The sequence below is a fragment of the Calypte anna genome, chromosome 2 (assembly GCF_003957555.1).
Source record: "Calypte anna isolate BGI_N300 chromosome 2, bCalAnn1_v1.p, whole genome shotgun sequence".
Lineage (NCBI taxonomy): Eukaryota > Metazoa > Chordata > Aves > Apodiformes > Trochilidae > Calypte > Calypte anna.
In genome coordinates, this window is record NC_044245.1 from 51,757,578 (window position 1) to 51,763,577 (window position 6,000).

Below are 6,000 nucleotides of genomic sequence, written 5' to 3' on the forward strand. Positions count from 1 at the left end.
TAGTGTAGTAGTAGCATGATGTCCTCAGTCAGAGCTACTGGACTGGGAAGGACCTCACAACCTCTTGAGATGTTATGGTCCCTGCAGCAAAGAGTGAGCTTTGACAATTTCATGTGAGGTTGTGCCTCGCAAACAGCACTGAGAAAAGGCAGGTTTTCCCTTTCTTGTCAAAACAATGTTTAAATTATAATAGACTCAACCAAAAAAAACCTCTCCTGGAAAGAAATTTAGACCTGGACTGCACCTGACACTTGTAACACCTGACACTTCTGAAGTTGGAGCTGCTTAATCGGTTCCATATCATCTAAGACTTATTAGATGGCACTTATTTAGTCCACAACTTCCAGAAAATTTTTTCACCTCTACCTGTAGGTGGAAATACTGAGGACAGTGCTGGTCCAAAGCCTACAAAAGCCAATTGAGAGATTCCTATTATTTTTTAGTGTCTTTTCACCACTCTAATTCTCCAGGAGCACCACTGGGGCCACTCTTCTGCCTTTGGTAGCACTCCAATTCAGAGCCACTGAATTAGGGAGTTGCGTCTCTGTTTATTTTTTGCCTTTTTAATTTATACTTTATTTTTCATTTTTATTTTAGAAGCAGCATCAGCACTATCTGGCTTCCAGCATGCAGCAGGCTGTCACACTGCAGACAGATCCTGCTTGGCTCCCTGAGCAAACAAACCCTCCTTGCTCCACTGGGAGCATGAAGGTGGGCACCGCATGGGTTCACATGGGCATTGCTGAGCAGGAGTCACACCGGGGCACACAGAGCTCTTCTATCTGCCTGACAGCCCTGCCTCTCCTCACACAGCCAAGAGAGAGAGTCATGTAAAAGGAACAGGCAACTAGAAATGAACCCATGCAACATTACGAGCCTTTTGGCTCCCCTGTTCTCTCTCCAGCTTTTATGCTAACTAAACACCACCCGGACATTACAGTGTTTGTACCTTAAGAAGCTATTAGGGTTTAAGGGAAAAAAAATTACACAAAGGGGAAAAAAAAACCCAAACCAAAAAAGAAAGGAGATGGAGGACCTCAAGTTATTACCCCTGAGCAAACAGGTCAAATACTTTTAGAGCAGAGCAACAGCACTTCTTACTCTCCCTGCAACAGCACTTCTTACTCTCCCTGAAAGTAGAGTCAGCATATTTGATTTCTTCTTCTATACCTCTCCTACATTTATTATTAAAACACGTCATCACCACCTAATCACCGCTGGAACTGAGAGTAACTTTGCACAGGAGCATTCTAAAATTAGAGAACGCCAATTAAAATTAATGCAAACCCAAAGTGCTGTGCTGTAAAAATACTACAGCTGACAGATGAGCAAACGCAACCCATATCTGCTAGTTTCACAGTGCTGATACATTAAAAAAAAAAATACATTTTTGCCTGTGTTTTCCTCCTAGAAGAAGCAACACAATAAAAGCACCAAGCCAGGGCTTTACTGAGACCTTCTCCTTACCCCATCCACATGGCAGGAGTAGCCTCATCCAGGAGTCTCTTGGCTTTCTGCTCTGGAGGAGTCACGGTTTGCTTCTCCCCACAGCAGCCTCCCTAAGCGCCCACAACCCCGCTTCACGTCCTGATGACAACTGGGGCCAGCCCCAGGGGGCAATAAGGGGGGGGCTGGGGCATAGTGGTGACGGGACACAGCCTATCCCGGTATAATGGGAAGGAGAGTGCCAGAGCCGGCATCGGTCCGGGCGGGATTCCAGCGTGGCGGCCGCCCTGCACCTGTCGCAGGGTACCAGCCGTGACAATCAGCTGCGCGGCTAATATTAGCCACCCATGCTGCTGGCACTGGGGAAGGGTGGCAGGGACAGGAGAGTGATCCAGGCACAGTGCAGCTTGTAGGGAAATAATTGTCCAGTTTGGTCTTGAGTTAAAAAGGAACACAAAACGAAAAGAAAAAAGTGAACATCTCGATGGATAACCTTCACGGAAGAACCAGAGCTCCATGCAGTTCTTTCCCATTCATGACAGTAGTCTTTTTAAAATTTTTTTCTCTAGCAGTGGTTTTCATCCTTCCAAAATTGCTGGACACAAATAGGAAAGGACATATTCTCATATTTGCTGTCTCTGACACTGAAAACTTCAGGTCCTCCAACAGCTGGAACAGGTATGCCAAGCTGAGCCTCAGCCGTGCTGAGGGTGATGCTCTCATGACCACGCTGTTTAGTGCCATGCTTTGAATTGTGGCTACTAGGAAAGCATATTGAGAGGCAGTGCTGTTGCATAAAGCAAAAAAGTAAAATAAGCTAGTGCCCTAAGTGACTCATAAAAACCAAAATCAAGAAAATCTTTCTGCCCAGCATAACCTGCAATTATGACATACTAATATCTCACTTAAAATAAAATACCCACAGAATTGTGCCACTTTTTTTTTCTCTTTATTTTTTAAGGAATTTTTTTGCAGTGCTTGATTTTTTCTGATCCCTAGGTATTGGCAGGGGTCTCCAGGGACCAGGGTATGCAATGAAGGCATGCAGTGCAGCAGTGATAAGCACCAGAGGGCAGTTTAAAAACAAACGTGAGCTCCAACTCCAAAATCTCTGACTGAGCACTATACAGCACATCTTCCACAGCCCTAGCTGTAAACTTCTTTGATGCACCCGTTTTGTTTCTATAAAATGAGTACATTGAAGATGAAAGGGATGGAAAGCAGGAGATGCAAGACGTTGCTCTCTGTAAGACCTGTCTGGAGGGAATGGGACTGATGGTGGCAATGTTTGTGGAGAAATATAGGGGAAACTCTCATACAGGGTTGTGAAAGGTGTAAAATCTCATTGCTGGCTTCATGCTGGCTGCACTGTTATTTTAAACCATGTCAGGGACCAGATGGTGCCTTTTAAAAAAAAAAAAAAAAAGTAATTATAAGCTAAAAATTAAAAATACACCAGAAACATTTTGAGAATTAAAGGGACAAACAGCAAAAGTAAATGTAGAGAACTTGGCTTCTGCAGAAAGTTGCTGCAGTCTGAGAAAGACAAAATGAAACTGGACGTTTCTACTTCTGCAAAATGTGGGAGGCTCCCTAGACAGCTAATTTAGATAGAAATTGTGACATAGCTGAATCTCTACGTTCCCCTTGCATCTTCCAAGTCATCTCTTTGATTCCTGGGGAAAAAGAACTTGGCTTATTTCTACATCCAAGTCTCTTTTTTGATTTTCTAATATATAGATAAGGCAAAAATCTGGGTAGGTTCTCTCCATTCTTACTAGCTGTAAGGTTTGTTTACCCAACCAAATCAAGATGGGCTCACCATACTATTATAGCCAAATATTTTTTACTCATTCCCTGAGTAACCATACGAGTCATTCAGTTTGAAAAAAAATTATTCAGTTTATCCAGAACATCTATCTTTAGACTAAATCTTTTAAACAATATTTAACATTTAAATCTTTCAAATGGAATTACTGGTAGAGTTGGAAAATTCTCCGTGTAATTTAGCCTTTCAGAGAAGGGGTGTCAGGTGATGAAGCTTACATTATACAATCCACCACAGAAAGGAACATGTGTTTTAAGGAATGTAGATTCAGATTAACTTCTTCCAGCCCTTATACTTTGTAGCACAGTGAAACATAGGAAGTTTTTGTCATGATGTGACACAGTCTGCTAAGTGACCATGAGCAGTCACCTACATAAACAAATAACATTAATTGCTCCTTGATATTGTTCAATTTCAGTCAAAGGCATTAAAAGCTTACTGAGGAAGCAAACGATAGCTTTCCTTGAAAGAGGAAAGCATCCAATATCAGTTTAGTGAGGGATTTTTGTGGCTGAGGCATGAGCTGCACATCCATTTCAGGAATTGTGTGTCTTTAGCTAGACTTCTCATCATAAATAATTCAAGACCAGGTGAAGACCAAATCTAGCTGCAAAGCTTGAGTGCAGGTGAGAGACTATCTTGCCTCTGAGCATATAAAGATTTAGCTATTTTCAGCTTGTATTATATATGGGAAAATGTGCCAGCCCGTGCCCATTCAAGGTAAGCACATCAGAACAAAAAATTGATATGCAAAGCCATAGTCTCTAGAAGAATTATGACAAACAAATTCAGGAAATTCAGCCCTCTGCTTGTCAGTCTAGCAGCAAGCCAGCCATTCTTGCAGGCACAGTGTGTCCCCATATGGCCACCATCTCTCTGTAATTCAAGAACCTAAGCACAGCTGGTATCATCACTCAATATTGCGCAAGCACTCACAACATGAAACAAGCTGCTCAGACTCTGGCATGGGGTTAGTGTTGGGCATGGATGTGCCTGGGGGGCAATCTCCACAACACATTTTACCCTACTACTGAGTTTTCTTGTGTGGGAGTTGAATTTTTGATGGTATCACATATTTTTCTAGCGAGTGTGTGGTCTCCCATGATGTTGTTGACCTAGCTTGCTATTCACTATCACAAGAATCAATATTACAATAATGATAGGAAAAGCATTTTCAGTCCTGTCCCTTTACCTCTTTACTTTGAAATGTACACTCAAGGATATGAGAGGTCAAAAATAGATATGATGTGATCCACAAGAACTGGACACTCAAAAGTCATGCTTGGCTTCTGCCTTGAGAAAGTGCCTCCCTTTTTCACTACAACTATTCCAAATATTTGTGATTGGGTGTACTCCATTGTACTTTGTCACAGAAATACTAAACAGCTGAGTCTGTAGTTTATATGGAAGCCTGTGGAAGGCAATTGAGGTAAGAGATTGTCCCTTTTCTCAGGTTTTGGGATTTTTTTTGTTTTGTTTTTTGTTTACTGTTTTGCTTTCTTTTTGGTTTTTTAAATTATTTTATTTTGTCACCAAAGGAAAATGGTGGTTGGATCTGTGATGCACTATACGAAAAAAAATAGTAATAATTTTAGGTTCCCTTCCCTATCTAAAGGGAACTGAACCCAACAACTGGCCCTTATCCACCAAGCTACAGCTATGAAGTCCTCTGAGGAATCACAGAATGGTTTGGGACCATAGAATGTCCATAGAATGGAAGGGACCTTAAAGACCATATAGTTCCACCTCCCCTCCATGGGCAGGGACATCTTCCACTAGACCAGGCTGCTCAAGGCTCCATCCAACCCCTGGCCTTGAACACTTGCAGAGAAGGGGCAACCACAATTTCCTTGGTAACCTGTTCCAGTGTCTCATCAACCTCACACTAAAGAGTTTCTTCTTAATTTCTATTTAATCTCCCCTCTTACTACACACTCATGTAAAATGCCCTAACCCAGCTTCCTTGTAGGCAAAATGTCTGCAGTATCAATCTGTTGCTATTTTAGCAGAATACACAGAACAAATTCTTATGAATAAGACAAAAGCAATTTCCATGCTTCCAGCCAGCCTGCATATACAAGGGAACAGTCACATATTTCCACAACAGGGGTTGGCAGAATCCATTAATCACTAGACTAGAGGCTTATTTTTGAACTATCAGCCACCCTTTAACTACCCAAACAAAAATTTGAATGTTTTGATGCACTTGGATCTGTTCTCATCTTTGGTTACTAATACTCATCAATTTTTTGTCCCGTTTCGTTTTTTTGGTTTTTTGGGTTTTTTTTAAGTATATCACTTCATCTGAAAAATAGTGATACATACACACAGTTCTCCCTGTGGTGTGCAGACTGGTGTGTGTGAAGTACAGGGCTGTGTTGTTGGAGATAAGGCTGAGCAGTAGCTCCTCTGAACTGCTTGAGTCCTGAAGCAAGATTTCCAGAACATCCAAACTCCATTCCTACAGAAACCTGTAATTATACCATCTCTGTCACTCTGGGGAAGGCTGGATTGATCATCAGGTTAGCACAAAATTAATTCTAGGCCAAGCCTTGTGTGACAGATTAGCTTAATGGTTTCTAAAATAACTCCTCAGGACTTCGCTGCACCTATTCTCAGAGAAGCAGTCCCTTACTATATCAGAGTGCAGTTCTCTGGGGGTAGTGAAAGCACAAAAGCAGGGATCTGTCAGCATCCTCATGTTCCCTTCATTAGGATTCAACATC

General features: G+C 41.9%; 1 protein-coding gene across 13 annotated transcripts in view; it reads right to left on the minus strand.

Moving 5' to 3' along the window:
- The window catches only part of ARPP21 (cAMP regulated phosphoprotein 21), a 196,392-nt gene extending 194,808 nt beyond the window's left edge, over positions 1 to 1,584 (minus strand). For all 13 annotated transcript variants that reach the window (XM_030446436.1, XM_030446451.1, XM_030446437.1 and 10 more), the window contains exon 1: positions 1,468 to 1,584. The gene's annotated coding sequence lies outside the window, so the exon portion shown is untranslated. The remainder of the gene's footprint in view (positions 1 to 1,467) is intronic.
- Positions 1,585 to 6,000: the final 4,416 nt, after the last annotated feature.